Source organism: Equus quagga, chromosome 7 (genome assembly GCF_021613505.1).
Source record: "Equus quagga isolate Etosha38 chromosome 7, UCLA_HA_Equagga_1.0, whole genome shotgun sequence".
Classification (NCBI taxonomy): Eukaryota; Metazoa; Chordata; class Mammalia; order Perissodactyla; family Equidae; genus Equus; species Equus quagga.
Window position 1 is genome coordinate 35,893,448 of NC_060273.1, and position 21,283 is coordinate 35,914,730.

General features: G+C 45.8%; 1 long non-coding RNA gene and 1 pseudogene across 1 annotated transcript; both read left to right on the top strand.

The window, feature by feature from the left end:
• The first annotated feature begins 636 nt into the window (after window positions 1–636).
• Window positions 637–11,660, top strand: LOC124242240 (uncharacterized). The gene is made up of 3 exons (XR_006889405.1): window positions 637–2,640; window positions 3,655–3,817; window positions 11,488–11,660. It is a non-coding gene; the product is annotated as an uncharacterized LOC124242240 (long non-coding RNA).
• A 67-nt stretch (window positions 11,661–11,727) lies between these two features.
• LOC124242236 (zinc finger protein 883-like) lies at window positions 11,728–20,607 on the top strand (annotated as a pseudogene).
• The last annotated feature ends 676 nt before the right edge of the window (window positions 20,608–21,283 follow it).

Here is a 21,283-nt window from a genome sequence, read left to right on the forward strand (position 1 = left end):
CACTCTGTTTCATACTGATATAAAGCTTACTCTTCTACAGACCTCTGGAACAAAGTCTGAATGTTTAAGATTTAAAGGGTTATTCAGTTGGGATGCTGTTGGCACATGAAATAAGAGGAAATACTTTAAGGTTTCTGTAGAACTAGGCAGAATGTGTTTTCTTAATAAATGAAATAAAACTCATTTTTAAAAATGGGAGACCAAAAGTCTTTGAAGGTAAGTAACTTTAGCTTGCTGGTATTTGATCCAATATAATAGGAGTTTGTGTTCTTGGTTTTTTTAGTCTTGAAGATTGGGTGAGGGAAGAGAAGAAATCTGATAGTTGCAGGACACCTAATTTTATCCATCTTTTTTCTGTCCACCTACCTACACATGTGTGTACATGTTCAAACTTAACCCTCACAACACCTCTGCAAGGGAACCAGCTCCATTTTACAGAGGAGGTTAAAGAACCTGTTAGAGTCACGCAGCAAGTCAGTAGCTCAAACTCAGGTCTGTTTGACTCCAAAGCTTTCCATCATCATGATGTTGGTATTAGACACATCCCAGAACCCAGAGACGTTTTCCTGGAGCTCTTCCCTGTTACAGTCCCTGTGATTTACTATTATCAGTTTGCAACTGATCCTAGAGCTCTCTGGGATAATAGGAAAAAACCCAATATCTTTTGAGAGCTAGTCAGAGACTCTCTGCCTTGAAGCACGCTTAGACAGTTTTGACAATGGCAGGCCACAGGTCAAAGCTCCCAAATTTCTGTCTCCTGACAAGATACCCCGACTCCCGCCACTAGATTGACATTTCCATTTTTCAATGCCCAAATGAGCACTTGATTTTTTCTGCCAACTAGAACTTGCTGATGGACATGTGCCCTTACTAAGATTTACTGTCACCTTTAGCTATGTTATAGCAGTGGAGCAAAGCGGGTAATGGGAAAATGAAGTTTGATTGCTAGGTTTTTGGCTTGAGCCAAAGAGTGGATAGAGGTACACTGGAGAGATGGGGAACACTGGAAAAGTAGCAGGGACAGTATTTCAGGCAAAAGAGAGAGCATGTTAGGAGGCCTACAGATGAGAGGGTATGGTATTTTCAAGGTTGTCAATCAATGAGCTCTGTGGAGAAATGCCTCACTCTGGGAAATAGTATGTGAATAACTGAGGAGTTTAAGAATGAAGTTGGACAGAGGCCCCTGGGGTTTCAGCAAGGCACCATGGAATTCCCACATCTAAAAATGTAACCTCATCTGTTCTTTCTTTCGTTCAGTAATACAAGTGCCAGGCACTACGATATTCAGCCCTAGCCAGTGGATACAGTTAACCTAATCAAATGGATTAAACCACCAATTGAGTAAAGAAGACTAAAACAGATTAGAGTAGTCAAAGCAATGACATCCAAGACTATAATTCCTGAAAGGCACTCCATTGCAGGAGTCATCTCTGACATCTGACATCTCTCTTGTTTTTCTTCTAACATTTGTATCATATGGCATCACATCTTACACTCCCTGCAAAACACAAGTGCATGAGGGGAACCAATGTTTCATCCAAGACTGTAAGAATGATTTCAAACAGATGGTGCCCTGTACAAATCAACAAGAAAATACGTATTGCAATTTTTTATTTTGCTGACACGTCCTGTCCACTCTCTCCACTCTTAGAAATGGCTAGACTCTTATATTTGTATTTCATTCATGTTTATAAGTTTACAGCTTGGGCATAAATACAAGCATCTGTCTGCCTTTCTTTCTTTTCCACAGTTGCTTATATTGCAAATCTCCACCCAGTCTTCCTCCATTATCCTTTCTGGGTGAGATTAGATGCCAGGCTCTGGTTTGAATGGACCAGGGTTCAAATGCCACCTCCAGTTGCTTACTAACTGCAGTGGCTGGCATGTAAAATCGTAACAAAGTAGCAACTTCGTGAGATTGTTGTGAGGATTAATGAGATAATGTCATTTTAGGTGCTCCATAATTGGTAGCTGTTATTTCTGAGTTTAGCAGGAAACTCCCCTTATCATGAACAAATCATTTCTTTAACTTTTTTCCTGCTTAAATCAAATATGCCCCTGGCAAACCTGTACTCCAGGCGCAGTAGGGTGTTTGGATCTTGACCCTATCTGTAAGGCTTTTCTTCCTTTCAGTCAATTGGTACCAATATGTTCCACCTGCTTGTTTATATACTCCAGGCAAACCTGGGAGGGGCTGAGTTGAAGCGACACAGGGAGAGGGGGACTGGCTGGAATCAGGGCATAGATAAGGAGTTCTGCCCCAGTAGGGGTCAGCCTGGCCTGCTATCGTGAAGAAGGGAGGTGGGGATGGGTAATAAAGGCAGGAGTCGAGCAGAGGAGTCCGGGGGGCAGTGGGATGAGGAAGGAAACAAACTAGCTCCCAGGTCCACTTAGGCGGTGAAGGACAGATAGAGAATTCTGTTCCATCCTCCCTCAATCCCTCCTTGGGGAAGGACAAACTCCGAAGGAAGCCCCCTATCCGCACGCTGCTCTGGACCCTAGAGAACCTGCGATCAAAATTAGACCTCCGAGCTGCCTAGATGGGACCCGGAAGTGCACGCCGAGAACCCGAGGTTCCAGCCATCCTCCTGGAGGCCCGGGTCGTTGACCTTGGCGGAGCGGGCGGAGCGGGCTGAACAAGTGAGTGTCCGGGCGCGGCGACCCCGGGCGCGGGAGGAGGGTGCAGGGGTTGCGTTGTCGCTGTGGGAAGCCCAGACTGCAGCGGACGACTGTGGCCGACGGGACTCCTGTGGGGTTGGGGTGGGGCTGCAGGAACCTGCTTGGTGTGCGGGTCGGGGACCCGGGCCAAAGGCCGCCCCCAGGTGCTGCCCGCCCCCAGGGCCCCGCCTGCTTGGAGAATGAAGCTCATACTGATGCGGGATCGGTGAGCCGAGGAGTCGAAAGAAAGATTTCTTAGACTCTCAAGATCTGGCAGTAGTGCTCTTTTATTTAGAGAATAGTGTGGAATAGCATGGGGACAGGACCCATGGGCAGTCAGAGCTTCTGCTGCCGCCGCTTCTGCTGCCCCCGCTGGCATGGGGACAGAGCCCATGGGCAGGCAGAGCTGCTGCTGCTGCCCCCGCTGGCATGGGGACAGGACCCATGGGCAGGCAGGGCTGGTGCGTGGGGACAGGACCCACGGGCAGTCAGAGCTCCTGCTGCTGCCCCCGCTGGCATGGGGACAGGACCCATGGGCAGGCAGAGCTGGTGCGTGGGGACAGGACCCACGGGCAGTCAGAGCTCCTGCTGCTGCCCTGAGTTGAGGGTTAGGGCTAATTTTATAAGGCATGGGTACGTGACTTATTTTTACTGGAAAAAAAGAAAAGATGATGTAAAAAGTCATTAAATGATTTCAGTGCAGATGGGGTCTGGTTATTGTGCGGTCATATAACTTTAGATACGAATCTGGCCATATAGATCGGCATGTAGGTGAGGATGCCCTGGGCTTCTCTCCCTGGGGCGGTCCTAATTCATACCATAAAAAAAGTCCACTGGGTCATATAGTTTGGCATGTAGGCCAGGTCACCTTGGGCTTCTCTAGCTGGGGCAGCCTTAATCCACATCAATACCTTCTCCTGGGTTGGGAGCCTTTCTTGGGAAAACTTTACCTACCGTTGCCCTATACCTGTCCCCTTCTCCCATCCTTTCCTGAAGTGACTGCTCTGACCCTTGGGGCGTGTTCTGAAGAATTTTTAGAGAAGATCTTGGCTTTGGAGTGGCAGCAGGGATTGGACCCATCCCATGGAGAAGCTGCTTGAGCAGATGTCCCCGGAGTCCCTGTATCCATCCCCTGAGCAGGAGCTTCGAAATAGCAAGGGTGAGGAGCTGCCCTAGCTGGCTTATCTTTGTCTAAACTTTGTCCTTCCAACCGCGGCCTCAGAACAGATGGACACGATTAACCTTATGCTTAGAATTGTCCTGGTGTAAGAATACTGATTATTTTTTATCATCTGAAGCTCTATTACGTGTAATTAAAGCCTGTAACGAATGTTTCCTCTCTGACTGTGGAGCAAACCTGCAGCAGCACTATCAGGGCACATAGTCTTGAGGATCTGTCATTCCAGCACCTGCCAGCTTGCTGGCCTGTGGGGAAGCTCTGTAAGTGTTGTGTGAATCAATAAATGAATGAACCAGGCCAAGTATGTCCCATACCCCAAATAACAGGAAGAGTGGGCTCCTCCCCTTACTCTACCTAAACTGTCTTTCATCATTAGCGAAGGTACCACCCAAGGTATAAACTCCAAGAGGGTGCCTCGCCTATGGAGTATGACGGACAAGCCAGCCACCTGCTGATGGAAAATGAGGTTAAACTATAAATATCAACATTCTTATTTCAATCTGCCATCCCACTATTATCTAGTATATGTCTGGCCATTAAAAAAATGAACTTTGGATTATTTAATTGGGGACAAAGGTTTAGATAATCCACATCATGTATATTGAGGTGGCTTATGTTTGGGGAGATTTTCTTTTACACAGTTAGCCTTATAATTCTGTTTTCAGGCTAATTTTTAACTCAACAAGTATTTATTGAGTTATTATTATGAGGTGCTGAGATTAAGTTGAAGGAAAACCTAACCTTTACACATCCACAAGCTTAGAGTTGAGTTAGAATAGTTAACTATGAGCGGCTTCAGGACGATAAACAATGTAGAAGTTCGCAAGAGGAGATCCTTGTGGATTGGGTATTGGCCCAGGAAGCTTTAGAAAGTCATGAGTTTGGCCTGCAAAGAATTTCAAGTAAGAAAGGAATCAGGTTTTAGATAAGAGGAGATAGATCCTTACCAAGGCTTTCTGCTGCTAGTCTTTCTAAGAGGCCAACTGCCCGTATTCACTTTCCTAAAACACTCATTTATTCATGTTAGTTCACAGTGCCCACTGCATTCAGTCCATACTCTATACCTGGCACTTAGGGTCTTCTGCAGTGTGGCCTCAACCCAACTTTAAAGTCTTAACTTCAGTGTTCCCCAGGACAAACACAGTGAGATGAGTGTGTCTGCACAAGGTAATGCTGAAGACACTGCACTACCCACCGTTGTGCCTGTGTGTCCTTTTTCTCACATGCATTGCTGTCTCCTCCATTCCCTGCCTCTCCAAACACCACACATCCCAGCATCCCATGCTTGAATATTCACTGCAGGACACCATCCTCCATGAAGCTTCTGAAACAGACTTGGGGCTGTGAGGAAGGAAACTAACAGATGCAAGAGACATTTACATGTAAACCTACAGGACCTGGTGGCTGATGGAGCATCAGGGCGAAGTTGGGTACAATCACCTTTGTTCCCTTCACTGTCATACCTCTTTAGAAAAAAATCTTCACCGGTTGCTGTTATCTTTGGAATTGGCATTCACTTCTCAGTGCAGGGCACTATTTTTGGTCCATCAAAACTGATTATATCCAAGTTGGCAGTGGCTTAACTAAGGAATCCACTGGACACATTTTTTCAGCCCTAATTTTTTTGACCCCTTAGTGTTTTTTTGTTGATGTGATCACTCTTCGTTGCAACTCTTGTTCTTTGGTTTTGGAAGCACCATTTTCTCCTGGTCTGCCTCTTGCTTCCTCAGGGCCTTTCCCACTCCTGTTCCTCCATCTGTTTCTTAAACAATGATTTTCCCCAAGGCTGTTCTCAGCCCTCTTCTCTTCTCACTTCTGTGGGTGATCCTATCCCCTTCCATGCCTTTAGTTACTACTATATGCTTCTCTTGCTTCCAGCTGACTCCTGAATACCAGGTATTCATAGGTATACATCTTTTTTTTTCTTTTTTTTGCTGAGGAAGATTTGCCCTGAGCTAATGTCTGTTGTCAATCTTCCTCTTTTTGTATGTGAGCCACAGCCACAGCATGGCTGCTGATGAGTGGTGTAGGTCCATGCCCAGGAACCAAACCCGGGCTGCCTAAATGTAGTGTACCAAACTTAACACTAGGCCACTGGGGCTGGCCCCATAGGTGCACTTCTGCACTCATCCTTTTCTGCCATCCCCCACCTCCCTACCTTCTAATGACCACCTTGGTTAATTTTAGTAACTGGTTTTCCCAAGCTGGAAAACCTGGAGTTATCCTCTACTATTCTCCTCTCTCTATTCGGTCAGCCACCAAATCCTGTCAGTTTTTCTTCAGAAAGGACTGATTCTGTTGCCTGTCACTGCCGCATCCTCAGGTTATGCCCATATTTTTCTTGGATTGTTGACACATCACATTGTTGACACTCTACATTGTCCTCCCTACTACTGCCAGATGAACTTCCTGGGAAACAGATTTGGTGATATTATTCTCCACCTGTAGAATAAAGCCCAATTCCTGAGTGTGGCTTATATGTCTCTTCATTATCTGGCTCTCCTCTATTTTTCTGCCACATCTCCTGCTTCCTGCCCACGCATAGCATACATTTCAGTCAGACTGAAGTTTTTTCACTACTCCTTAAACTTAGTATTCCCTTTTATGATTCTGAGCCTTAGCATATGCTATTATTTTTGTCTGGAATACTCTACCTTGTTGATCTTGATCAAAGTTCAAGACCCAGCTCAACGTCATTCCTTGAGGGTGCCATCCCCAAGTCACCGAGGTAGGGGTTGTCATTCCTAATTGTGCTTTGAAGCACTGTTTTAATCTCTTTGCCAGTATCTTGCACATAGTAGGTAGTATATGTGTTTGTTGATTGGTTAGATCAAATAGGAAGTCTGTTAGTTTCCTAGGGCTGCTGTGACAAATCACCACGACTGCATGTCTCAAAACAACAGCTGTATTCTCTCACAGTCCAAGAGGGCCACGCTTCCTCTGAAGGCTCTGGGGAAGAATCCTTGCTTGACTCTTCCTAGCTCCTGGTGGCTCCCAGCAATCCTTGGTGGTCCTTGGCTTGTAGCTGCATCACTGCAGTCTCTGCGTCTATTATTACGTGGCCTTCTTCCCCGTGTGTTTCTGTGTCTGAATCTTCCTTTCTTTTCCCTCATAAAGATACCAGTCATTGAACTTAAGGCCCACCCTAATCCACTATGACCTCACCTTAACTAATTACCTCTGCAAAGACCTTATTTCCAAATAAGGTCACATTCTGAGGTTCCAGGTGGATATGAATTTTGGGGGCACTATTTGACCCAGTACAGGAAGCATTGCTCATTTCTTCTGCTATTAGAAGTAAATGCACTTGGGATCACACAGCTTTGTAGTTAAACTACTTGAAGAACTGCATAAATTTCCCCCTCCTTTTAAATTAGAAGCAGATCAATGAAGAAACTTTTTTTTTTAAACCTTCGTCCACAGGGACACATTTCATTTGCCTGTTACTTTAGAAGGCAGCTGCTCTCTTCTTCTGCTTCTCCAGCTGTGTCTCAGACTGGCCCCTGTCTGCTGAGGCATTGCAGGGGGTCCTGCCATTTGCCAGAGTTTGGATCCAAGTTTTTGATATTTCTTTTATAAGTGGCTCAGACCCATGAGGAGATATACCTCTCTAAATTCTATTTGAGTCTCAGTCCTAAAGACTCTTTATAAATGGTCTATTTGGGACCCCCAGTGATTTATAGATTCTTCTCTCAATGGAGTAGAACCTCCTTTTAATGGATTGCTGGGAAATAATCAGGAGCATTTTAAAGCACCTAATGTGTGCAGAGTTCTTTGCATAGTACTGGGGTTGGAGAAAAATGGAAGACATTTTTTACTCTAGAGATGCTTTCAATATAAATCGAAGAGAATACACACACGAAACTAAAAATATTTATAAGGAGAGGACCGAAGACAATGTGATTAAGTGCCAGGAGGGAGGCAGGAACTGTATCCTTTAGAGATTCAAAGGAAAGAGATCACTTCTGGCTTGGGATTGGAGCAGGGTTAGGTTTCAGGGAGGAGGCTGCCTTTGAGCTGGACCTTGAAGGGTGAATAGGGTTTCGATAGGTGAAGTTGGAAGGGAGGTTGTTCCGAGGTGGAGGGAGAAGGAAATGCCTGGGGATATAATGGTCAGGAAACAGTTCAAATTAACTGGAGCATGGAGAAAATGTGATAGAGGATGAGACTGAAAAGGTAGAGTGGAGTAAGATTGTGGCAAATGAGTGCAGGCCGAAGAGTCCAGATTTTATTTGGCAGATATTGAGGTATATTAGCTTTCTTTAACAGGAGGCTAGCAGCTGAGCATTGTATATTAAGGAAGAGAATCTGATTTGTTTAGTGTGATGCAGGAAGTGAAAGGAGATTAGGATCTGACTTTAGGACATTAACAGTGATAACAGGAAGGCAGGGACAAAAGCAAGAAGTCTGTTGTACTAGAAGCAATAGTACTTGTTTACTGAGTGCATATGTGTGGGGGCAGAGAAGGGACTCACTGCTTGTTGTCGCCTCCCCGCCCTTTATTTTGAAAAATGTTAAAGTTACAGGAGAGTTGCAAGAATATTATACCAAATACTCATACAACAAAAGGAGGAGCAGGTTTGGACATGTTGATCTCAAGAGACTGGTATGAGAGCCATGTGGAAATGTCTTTTAGATTATTGGAGATGCTGCAGCTGGTTTACAAATATCCCCCATCTCAGTAGATGGGAACATAATCCCTCCAGCTACTCAAGCCAGAGAGAAACCTTTGTCTCTCTCATATTCATATCCATATCCATCAGTAGATGCGACCATCAACATTTTTTTCCGAATCCAAGTACTTCTTACTACCTCCGCTGCCACCATCTTGGTCCAGGTCACGATCAACTCTCACCTGGATTGTTGCACTTGCTTCCTGGCTAGTCGTCCTGCTTCTCCCGTTGCTCCCTACAGGCTCTACCCACTAGCAGCCAGCGTGATCCTGTTAAAATGTCAGATCTTGTCTTCTGGTCAAAACCCTCCAGTGGCTTCCCATCTCACTTGGTAAAAGCAGACCTCTTATAGCAGCCTACAAGGTCGTGTGTTCTCTGATCCCCTTCTTATGTCTCTGATCTCATTTCTTACTACTCTCCCCTTTGCTCGTTCTGCTCCAATTACACTTGCCTCCTTGAACGCCCAGGGCCTTAGCACTTGCTAGTTCTGTGTGTAATGCTCTTTCCCAGATACCCTTATCTCCTTCAAGTCTGCTTAAATGTCATTTTCTTCATCCTTCTTTGACCATGGTGTTTAAAATTGCACCCCTTCTGCCCGCTCCCTGCCCTGGGCACTCTAATCCTTGTTTGCTCTATAGCATGTTTGTCACCTTCTGATAGTATGTAATTAACACAGTCTATTATCCATCTGCCCTACTAAAATGAAAGGCCTTAGAGGGCAGGATTTTTGTTTTGCTCACTGATGTATCTCAGAGCCTGGAACTGTACCTGGCATGTTGGCGTTCAGTGAAATGTACTGAATGAGTGAAGTGTCATAGGACTCTTAAAGATGAGAAGTCTTACAGGAGCTATAGAAGGGTCACCTTCAGCTTCATGGAGAAGGTGATGCTGAACAGGCCTGAGAGCAGTAGGATTTACATTCTTGAATTTGTCAGGCGGCCTGTTAAATCTCTGGCAGTGGGCCAGATAAAAGGCACATCTTCTAGAACATCTAAGCCTTCACATGTTGTGGGAGAGAATGAATAGAGTGGTTCAACAGACAGTAGAAAAGGCTTTGTAGGGGAGAAGATCAGAAGGAGGCTGGAAAGACAGGTAGGGGCCAGGCCAGGGAGATAGAAGAAACGCTCATTTTAATATTTGCCTAAGCCGAGTACAGAAGGCACACCTACTGCTTTATGAAGAATTCCAAATCCAAGTCCTGTGGAGGCATGCCAGGGTACCGCTCTCACTTGTACATGAGCCGATGGAGACTCTGTCTGTTATCTGCTCTTTCTGGTGTTTCATCTTATTTAATGAATCTGGTTTTGAAGGGCTTCTCACTTTAGCTGCTCCAAGCCCTGTGGGACAGATCTGGCAAATTAGAAAGCTCTAGAGTTGTGCTGTCCAATAAGATAGCCATTAGCCACAAGCAGCTAATAAATTGAATTGGATTAAATTAAATGCAATTAAAAGTTCAGCTCCTCAGTTGCGCTAGCCACATATCAAGTGCTCAGTAGCCACATGTGGCTGTTTGCTACTGTGTTGGGTAGGGCAGATGTGGAACATTTCCATAACCACAGAAAGTTCTATTGGATTGTGCTGTTCTAGGTATCAGTGGGTGACCTGAGTTCATTATGGTATCTTGCTAAAAAGATTTGGCCTGCCTAGCTAGCATTTAGACCTGATTAATGTCTTTATCAGTCTTTGAGTACCTAGCTTGTTAGACCTAGTCCCTGCTCTCCAGGAGCTTGCAGTCTGTCTAACACATCAGGTAAACACATGTGCATGGGGATGTAAAAACACGAAACCAGTAATCCTCTCACATCTGTTAGAATGGCTGTCATCAAAAAGACAAGAAATACGTGTGTTGGCGAGGATATGGAGAAAAGGGAATGCTTGTGCACTGGTGGTGAGAATGTAAATTGGTGCAGCCACTATGGAAAACAGTAGGGAGGTTCCTCAAAAAATTAGAAATAGAACTACCATATGATCCAGCAATCCTGCTTCTGGGTATTTATCCAGAGGAAATGAAATTACTATCTTGTAAAGATATCTGCACCTCCATGTTCACAGCAGCATTATTCACAATAGCCAAGACATGGAAGCAATCTAATGGATGAATAGATAAAGAAGATGTGGTATCTATACACAATGGAATATTATTCAGCCATAAAAAAGAAGGAAGTTTTGCCATTTGCAACAACATGGATGGACCTTGAGGGCATTATGCTAAATGAAATAACTCAAACAGAAAGACAGGTACTGTATGATCTCACTTATATCTGGAATCTAAAAAAAACAAAAACAAAAACAAAACTGAATTTATGGATACAGAGAACAGATTGGTAGTTGCCAGAGGTGAGGCGTAGAGGGTGGGTGAATTGGGTGAAGGTGGTCAAAAGGTACAAATTTCTAGTTATAAAATAATTAAGCCCTGGGGATGTAATATATAGCATGGTAACTATATTTAGCAATAATATATTGTATATTTGATAGTTGCTAAGAGAGTAGATATTAAAAGTTTTCATCACAGGAAAAAAAACCCCAATATCCAAATTCAACCTACAGAAGATGAAGGCATATCTGGAGGTGGAGAACAAGTATAAATATGGTTCTGTGATGATATCACAAATAATTACTAAATCCCTTAAAAGCAATAACATTTCCTAGTAAAATCAGGGCTGTGCGTGTTTCAGGCTTTCACTGCTGATGGAAATGCTGCATTGGGTATTCCTCACCACCCCTTTCTTCCAGAAAGATCCCTCTAAGCAGAGGACCTACTTTCTCTAATATCACTGCAAAACAATCTTTCTAGCTTCAGTAAGCCATATCTAGTAAGTATAAATGAGAGGAGAAATGTGTCAAAGTAAACAGGAGATGTTTTTCTATCATGTCTCCCTTAGATGCAGCTAGGATGCAGAATTTTATTTTTTTTTTTTTTGCAGAGGAAGATTCACCCTGAGCTAACATCTGTGCCTATCTTCCTCTATTTTTCAGTATGTGGGCCACCAGCACAGCATGACCACTAACAGAGTGTTGTAGTTCTGTGCTTTGGAGCTGAACCTGGGCCACTGAGGCACAGCACGCTGAACTTAACCACTAGGCCACTGCGGCTGGCCCCAGAATTTGTATTTTCTTTGAAGAAGAAGAAGATTAGCCCTGAGCTAACATCTGCCACCAAACCTCCTCTTTTTGCTGAGGAAGATTGGCCCTGAGCGAACATCTGTGCCCATCTTCCTCTGCTTTATATGTGGGACACCTGCCACAGCATGGCTTGATAAATGGTACGTAGGTCTGCACCTGGGATCTAAACTGGCGAACCCCAGGCCACTGAAACAGAGTACATGAACTTAACTGCTACACCACTGGGCTGGTGCCTAGAATTTGTTTTAATATTCTCTGAGAGTTGAAATCGATTTGGAAATATTTCTCTCTACCCCGTGCTTTATATATATATATATATTTTTTTTTGGAGGAAGATTAGCCCTCAGCTAACTACTGCCAGTCCTCCTCTTTTTGCTGAGGAAGCCTGGCTCTGAGCTAACATCCGTGCCCATCTTCCTCTAGTTTATACGTGGGACACCTACCACAGCATGGCTGCCAAGCAGTGCCATGTCTGCACCCGGGATCCGAACCAGCGAACCCTGGACCGCCGAGAAGCGGAACGTGCGAACTTAACCGCTGCGCCACCGGGCCGGCCCCCCCGTGCTTTATATTTTAAACAACTTTTCCTTTTATTCTTCCCTCCCCTCTGCTTTATCAGATCCTCTCGATTTGCACTATTATAAAGGTGCATGTGACGTCTGAGTGTGTCTCTGTTTGTGAGTGAGCATGTGAGCATCTATGTGTAGAGAGAGATTCTCCACAGGAGTGAGGAATGTCTTGGTGTCCGATTATGTGAAGGAGTCTTCCATTACAGCAGAGACAATCCATGTGGCCAGGGTACCGTGTAGACAGAACCTCTGGGGTGAGGTTCTCTTCTGCTTATCCTCTTCAGTCCCTGCCACTCCCCACACCTAGTCCCCATCACCCTTCCTATGTTCTGAAATGATCCCACTTCCCTCAAACTCTGCTTTCCTTTTCTGCTGATCCCAGTGTATCTGTCTGGTTAGCTCCTTCATATATAAATCCTAACTTCAGCTTCCCCACCACTTTCCCCCAATTTGCTCAACTTGTATCCATCTTTTCCCTATATGGCAGGGCCATTTTTCATACTTTTTTGAATCAGTTACTTGTGGAATTCTTTGATGATCCAGTTTTCCACCAGGAGTTTTTCTTGTTACATTTATCTTTTTTTATACTTTCTGTCAGATGGTGAGAACTGGATTGAGGATCAGTTAATTATAAAGCAGAAAACTCTTGAAGTGGGGATACGACTGCATGAAGGATATGAATGTGAACAAAAATGAGAGGGAGCCTGTGAATATGGACAAAACTTTGGTAATATCGCAAACCTTATCCAACAGCCACAAACTCTTACTGAAATCTCCAGTGTGTAACATATGTGGAAAATTATTCAGGCGGAACTCTTACCTTGCTCAGCATGAAAAAATCCACAGACAAGAGAAACCTTATGAGTGTCATGAATGTGGAAAAGCCTTTGGCCACAGTTCAAACCTTTTTCAGCATCAAAGAATACATACTGAAGAGAAACCCTATGAATGTAGTGAGTGTGGGAAGACCTTCCGGCGCACCTCACACCTCACCCAGCATCAGATAATTCATACAGGAGAGATGCCTTACATGTGTAACGAATGTGGAAAAGCTTTTGGTCGGAGCTCAAGTCTTCTTTGACATCAGAGAATCCACACTCGGGAGAAACCCTAGAAATGTACTGCATGTGAGAACGCCTTTAGTCAGAGCTCAAATCTAATAGAACATCAGCGAGTTCACACCAAAGAGAGACCATATGAATGTAATGACTGTGGGGAAACTTACAGTCGTAACTCGCACCTTCTTGAGCATCAGAGAGTCCGCACAGGGGAGGCTCCTTATGATTGTAATGAGTGTGGGAAATCTTTTAGTAGGAGTTCACTCCTTATTAAACATCATAGAATTCACACTGGAGAGAGACCCTACGAATGTGGGAAGGCCTTTAGTCGGAACTCCCACCTTGTTCAGCATCAGAAAACTTACAGTGGAGTCAAACCCTTTGAATGCAAAGAATGTGGAAAAACCTTCAAGTGTAGTTCCTACCTTATTGATCATCTGGAAATCCATACAAGGGAGAAACCATGAATGAAATGAAGGGGGTCAAGCCTTTGATCAGAGTTCACCTCTTATTGAACATCAGAGAACTTGCGCTGGCGAGACACCCTTTGGGTGCAGTGAGTGTGGACGGCCTTCAGTCCTAGTTCAACTCTTATTCAGGCCCAAAAGTCTGCATAGTGGACAAATCTCATGTGTGTGTTCAGTGTATGAAAACCGTTAGGAGTTCTCGCTTTGTTCAGCATCAGCAGCTTCACTTTGGAGGAATGATGGATAAGGGAAGAGCCTCTTTTGTGTTGAGAGTCTACACGAAAGGGGCATTAATGCAGCACCACAGAGGTGATGACTAAAGTGGAACCTTTCTCACTTCTTTTATTTGATATGGATGATCTACATCAGAGGGAGATTCTATGCTTTGCATTTCAAATCTCCATAGACATCCTTCGAAAATGGGATGAGTTAGGTCCATTCCAGGGGAGAAAGAATCAGAGAATTCTGGATTCAGACTCATAGATCAGGGAAGCAGTAGGGTGACCTTTGAACCCAATAGCTTTCCTTCTGTCTCATCTGTCCTGTTTGTTGTAACTGTAGGTGGAAATGTCTCTTGGGTCTTCTCGGGCCAATATTTCGCTCCTCAGTGTCCTGCAGACTACCGAATCTCTTTTTGTTTTATATGACATAAATGCAGTTAATAAATGAGCAGATTTTCTAAGCCAAATAATTTCTCAGTTTGACAAGTCATGATTTTGTCATGGGTCAGCTTGGGTGGGCTGAATTGCCTTTGCCAGGATTCCCCTTCTTGTGTGTTTCAGAATTCCCTTTCTTGTATGAGTAGGCTCCAAGGAGATTCTTGGGAGATTTGGAGGCAGAAGAAAAGCAGGAGTTACTTTATAGCTCACACACATTGTTGCTGATCTGCCGGCTCACCTGTGAGGCAGCCCCGGGGCCTGCAACTGTTCCACCTTCCTCTGGATTCTCCTGTGCCCTCACTGGGCCAGGTGTGTGTGTGTGTGTGTGTGTGTGTGTGTATCTCCTCCAGGTTCTGATTCTCCTGGTTCTGCTTCTCTGATTGAATCCTAGTGACACACATACTTACTATCCTTCTGACAAATACACGTTTATTTCAAGTTTAGGTAGAAAGAAATTGTAAACTTCTGGCCGTTTTTTAAAAAAAGAACCTCAATAATAATTTTCAAGATTTCCTATCAGAAAAAGCTACCGTTCAAACTCCACTATGACAAAAACTCCATCATAACCTGAGGCAGAGCTTCACTACCATGTCATTGTTGAGGAAGAAGTTTGCAAAGCAGTTGAATAGTGTGATACCTAATTGATTGATAAAATTTAAAAAAAAAGCTTTTGAGCACCCATTTACCATGAATATTTTAATCATTAAAAGAAGTTCCAAAAGTACCTCTACTAGGAATAGTAGTACATTGTTAGATTTATTCTAGGTATCTGAGAGAACTCCTTACTTTGCTGTAAATGCTTATTTTTGATCTGAAAAAATCAGATTACTTTTCCTCTAGTTAGTCTGGATTAGTGATTATCTAAAAAAATGAGACTTATATCATGGACTCTTGAAAGTTGCCTCTCTCCTGTGGCCTCTGTGCCTGGTCTGGTGCTGTGCACGCAGTAGGTGTTCAGTGGATGGCTGTGGGATGAATCTGTTTACTGGAAACCAAAGTTGTCTTGTTTGTGTCAACTCTCCTCTGCACTCCTTCACCATCCCTATAGGTGATTATTGACAGTAAGGGTCACCTTGCTGTCTGGATGTCCTGAGTACGAACTTACACTCTGTTAGGTCAGGTCTGAGGTCTGAGCTACTGTGCCCACTTACTCCACTTGGCATGTGACCCTCCACAAATCCTTCTCCCCTCCTTACACCACAGAAAGGGCCCTTTCCTTCTTGGGGGGGTCTGAGAAGATTCAGGAATGAGACAGGGCTTGATGACCTGGGTGTGAAGGCGGGGCAGGATGCTTACCGTCAGAGAAGTATTGCACGGAAGGGCACCCCAGGACAAGGTAAGTGTGCAGGGTCACATGCCAGGCCCCAAGGGCAGAGGCCAGGAAAGGGGAGAAAGAGTTTGCCTAGCAGTATCAAAAGCACTAAAGAGGGGCTCTGGTTCTTTGGGCACAAGTATTACTAGTGGACAGACTAGTTCACTGAGCTCTTAGAGCTCACTCAGGTGACCAACTCAACCCAATTTGCCAGGACTTTCTCAGTCCTAGCATTGAAAGTCCCACATCCCAGAAGATGCTCAGTCCTGCGCATATCACGATGGTTGGTCACCCGAACCCATAGTGACCCCATCTCCCTGCCCCCCTCATGGCTCTTGGCGGCAAGAAGACACAGTGAAGCAGGAATTGTCAACTTAGGTTGCATACTGGAATCACCTGGGGAATTTTCAAAGTACTGATGCCTCGATCCTAATCTTTGAGATCCTATCTATTTGCTGTTGTGTATGGCCTAGATATTGGGATTTTGTAAGTTCTCAGGTAATTCTAATGTGCAACCAAGGTTGAGAAGCTATACAATAGAGGATATCAGCTGTTCACAGGTGCTGAGAGAAGGACACAAAGAGACCACATAGGATCGGGTGGGTTAGTCATTGAGGGCTAGCAAGAGGGCTGGGCTGGGAGTATGGAGAGCATCAAGGGCCTGTGTGAAAGGAGAGAGAGGGTGTCCCTGGCTAGGTGGCAGGAGCGGTGGGAGGGGACCCTTGCATTGGGGTTGGAGCCAGCTGTTGGGTAGAGTCCCTGAGTAGCTGGGAGCAGGGGCCTGCTCATTTCCCGGTTCTGTTATACAGTAAATCTATGGTTTGGGCCTTTTGGGTTTTCCCTTTGGAGCTCTGGACCAAGGATGCACAGAGCATGGGGGAAGTCAGAACTGTAGACTTCAGCCCTAGCTCAGGGGCACTCCACCCCCTTTTCCAGCAGGCATTTCCCTCTTTCCTTGCCTGTCCCTCTACTCTAGATCTGGAAAAATATGAAAATGCTTACGGAGGAGGATATAACCTAAACTATGCACACATTCCAAAATTTCCAGTCATAGGAGGGGCTGGCCTGGCAGTCCCTAGCCCTACCTGTACACAGCCTTCAGCCCCACCGGGTGAGAGGCACTTCTTGGGCTCTGGTTGAAGAGGTAGGAGTCTTTGGTCAAAGTGGGAGACAGGAGGAGGAAGGTGAGTTTTGGCACTGGCGCTCAAATGTGACTGCTTTAATCTCACCAAAGGCCCTCACAGCCCTCAGGATTAAATCCTACAAGACCCTCACATCCCAGCTCTGCCCACTGACTTCTCCAGTCCTCTTGTGGCCACTTTTCTCCCAGTCATTTTGAATTTCGTTGGATCCTTGAAGGCAGTATTTTTCAAATGTAGATAAAAAGCCATTAGTGGGTCATAAAATTTATTTATCATAGTATGTTGCTACCAGCACTAAGGGTAAAAGAGAAAAGTAGGAAGGACTGGAATAGAATAGAAAACATCCGTGCGCACTGCACATAATGAAGGCGAGTGAGACTGCTGTTCCATGTGTGCACATGCGTGCGCATGTGTGTGTGCTTGATGTACAGTGTTTGTTGCTGCAAAGCAGGTGAAAACCTCTGCATGATGCAATTCCCTTTCAGGAATGAGATTCTGTCTAAATGGTGCCTCCTTGGCAGGTCTTCCCTTGGACTGCATTGTTCTTGCTGTGTGATTCCCATGGCATGCTATAATTCCTTTGTGCTCTGATCACATTAAAAAAAAAAAGATTTATTCAGTTTCCTGTCTTCTGTGATAGACTGCAAGCTCCATGAGGCAGGGCCTGTGTGCCCCTAGCATCCTATCTGTCAGATACTGAGTGGCTGAATGATAGACCTGAGTTTAGGGTCCAGCTGTGTGTGTTCTTAGGCAAGTTCTCTTTTTATTTTTTCCAACTTTTTATCTGAAAGATTTCAATATACAGAAAAGTTGAAAGAACAGTATAATGAACACCCTATATATCCTCCACTTAGATGAACAATTAGTAACGGTTTTTCCATATATGCTTTCTATCTATCTATCTATGGACATTTTTTCTGACATCATTTGAAAGTAAGCTCATATATAACCTTCACCCCTAAGTACTATGGCATGCTTCTCCTAAGAGTAAGATTATTCTCCTACATAATCACAATACTATTAAGATCCCTAAGAAAAAGAATTTAATTCCATAATACTATCTAAAATGAAGTCCATATTCAAATTTTTCCAAGTTTCTCCAAGAATGTGTTTTATAGCTATTCTAGTTCAAATCAGAAAAAAACAAAGGTCACATTGCATTTGGCTTTGTGTCTCTTTAGTTTCTTTTAATCTAGAACAGTTCCTCCACCTTTTTTTTCTTTTTTTGGTAGGGCCTTGACTTTTGGAGGAGTCAAGAACAGTTATCCTTTAGAATTCTCCACATAATTTATTTCCCTGTTTTCTTGTGGTGGTATTTAACTTTCTTCTCAACCCCCTGTATTCCCTCTAAATTGGAATGAGGTTTAGAGGCTTGATTAAACATTTTGGCAAGAATACCTCACAGGTGATGTCTCCTTCAAGCTGTGTCACCTCAGGAGGCACATGTCAGATCATTCCACTCTAAGTAGCGCCATTTGTTCACCTGTTTAAGGTAGTGACTGCCAGATCTCTCCTGTGTGAAGACACGTTTCCCTTTTGCAATTAGTAAGTAATTTGCAAGGATGATCAACTCCAGCACCACGTGAAGAATCTTTTCCTCTACCCTGAGGTTTTTAGCAACCATCCATGATCGTTTGGGCAGGTTGTTCACCTGAGTCTCAGTCTCTTCATCTGCAATGTGGAGATAATAATGCCTGTCATTTGGATTTGCTGTGCAATGACATTTAAAAGTATTATATGAACACATATGAAAATGCTGTCACGGTCAGCCATAATTTCTCCCTTCTGAGAACACTATCCCCCTTCGTTTAAGAAAGTCCTCCCTACCTTCCTCCAAATATGTGGTCCAGATGCTGGCTTCTTAGATGACCCTACCTGTCTGGCTTCTATGGGGCACAGCCAGCTCATCTTCTTTGGCCAGGTAGAATGAGCACGTGACTCAAGCTGAGCCAATCAGAATGCTTCCCCGGGAAATTCTGAACCAACTGTGGTAGGAATAGGGTGAGGAAAACATTCTTTTTCCCTAGTGTGAGGATGTGAGTCTGGAAGTTGACTACTTCCCCTACCACCTGGAGAATGAAAGCCTATTGGGTGGAGGAGATCAAAATTATGTCTTTGAGATCAGGCCAGAGAGGAGTTGTCCAGGGGTCTTCCTGGCCTGGCTCCAGTCCCTGCCAGCTATACCTCTGCTCTGCCCCAGCTATGCCAATCAAGGCCCTCTCTTGCCTGAGCACCTTACAAACTGGGTTCTGAACCTTATGACAGAATCTGAATAGCACAAGGCCTGTCACGTGCCTCTCAGGATAGGTGAGTAGATAAATTAGTGGTCCATGCACTCTCATCCCATCCTGTTGTCTTTGAATATGTACGGGCTAGTGGGGAGGTGTGAGGAGGTGCCAGCCATGGTTCTGGCTTTTTAAAATCTTAGGAGTTATAAATGCATTTCCTTGGTGAGCATAGACTCAAAGCAAGGGGGCTGGTGACTTACCCAGCCCCAAGTGTGGCCGCTCTTGCCACTAGAACCAACCCCCCAACCCAGATGCCCACAGCGGGAAGCCAGTTCTGTCTCCATGGAGTGCCCCGCCTCCTTTGAAGAGTTTAAAACACGCCCGAGTGGTGAGAGGGGCAGACAGCCTTGTTACAGGAGGGCAGAGAAGGGAAGACGAACGAAAGGGAGGCCTGAAGGAGATTGGAGCGCGTGCTCAGGACAAGCGATGGGAGAGCCTGGGAGTGAGGGTCTTGGGGAGGCAGGGAGACTCAGGGCTTCTTCCAGGCCCCGTTTGTGTAGCGCTATCTCCATGCAGGATCAATGGAGAAGTCTTGTCCAGGCGCTTCTCGTTGGACCCTTTCAGCCATCCAACAGGAGGAAAGACTACTATCATTCCCGTTTCACAGATGAGAAAACTGACACCCAAGTAAATTACCCAAAGTCACCTCGCTGGTAATAGCAGAGCTGGAATTCGAATTCAGATCCGGCCAACTCCAGATTGCTCCACCCCCACCCCGTTCCGCGCCCGGCTGAGCGGGGCCTGGACCGTCAAAGACCCTGAGGCTGAAGCCGGGTTCCCGCATCGGGTGAGCAACGGGGCGGCTGTGCCGAAGGGTGAGTCCTCGCCCTCCTCCGCGGCCCCAAAGGCTCGGTGGGCTGTGCCAGGAAACGGAGCATCCCCGGGCCGGTCCCCGGGGGCAACGGAAGCTCTGGACAGGACCGCCGGCCAAAGGTGCGGACTAGGGGCCCGGGGCTCGCCCCGCCGCAGGGGGCCGGCGGGGAGCGAAGCTCTGCCCGGGAGACTGGGAGACCCCCGGCGGAGGGAGGGGTGACCAGTGAGGGAATGAGCCGAGGTGGCTGCACGGTCCGGAGGGAGAAGGCGTGGAGAAGCCCCCACCTCCCAAGGCCCGAAGTAACCGAGGAGCCCTTGGGACTAGCAGGGCGGGGTCTGGGGGCAGATGGCCAGGGGCGTGCCTGTCTCTGGGTCTGGAAAATGTCACTGTGGCTTTGGGGCCAAGGAAGGGCGGAGGGTGGGCGGCAGTCAGCGGGAAGGAACCTCTGACCAAACCTCCTAGGTCAGTTTGCAGCCCAAGGAGCCACAAATTCCTGGTGGGAAAGGGGAGTGAGGCTCCCCGCGGCCCAGACGGTGCCTTCCAGTCTCTTCCCCATTCCAACCCAGGATGCGCTTTATGTCGCCGGCTCTTCCATTGCCCAGTATGGTTCCCAGCTGTCCCAGGGGTGCGCAGGGCCTGGACAGGTGACAGGGCTGCATTCAGGCTGCCGCAGGGGGCTCAGGTCTGAGGGGCCCCCGGATAGAGGAAGCTCCACCCGAGCCTGTGGTTCTCAGATGCAGGTCCAGGCTCCACGGAGTCTGCAGCTCTTCTACTTTCCAGGGTCATAGGTCCTTTCTAAAATAATTAAAAACAAGTAAATAATAATAATTAAAACAATCGGTGATAGTAGATGACAGTTGTTTTGTCTTGGATGCCTTTGACAAAATAAAAAGTTGGCAGTCCTGTGTTCCCCCATTCTCTCTCCCTTTCTCACACATCCACATGAACACACCTGTTAGAAAAAATTCACTGGTTCCACTAAGTCCAGATTTGGGAATCAGCGACTGAACCGCTAGCTGTGGGCAGCCGGTGAGGTGGGAGGGGCATCCATGCAGAATGCTGGTCCCTATCCCCGCTCTGATGGACTGTGGGATCCAGACAGGTGATCCTTCTCTCCAGCTAGGTTTCCTTATCAGTACAAAGGGATCTACAAATCCCCTTTGATATTGACATGTCTGTGGTCCTTTGAATCTGGCCTATATGAATGTGTCCCCAAAATTGCATATCTCTGGGGCACAGTCATCCAGTACCAGCACTGAGGGCTGTGCCATGCAGGGCCCCGGCCTATCCCCAGAGGAGACGCAGTCCTCCTCACTGGAGAGCAGCCAGGCCCCGGGGAC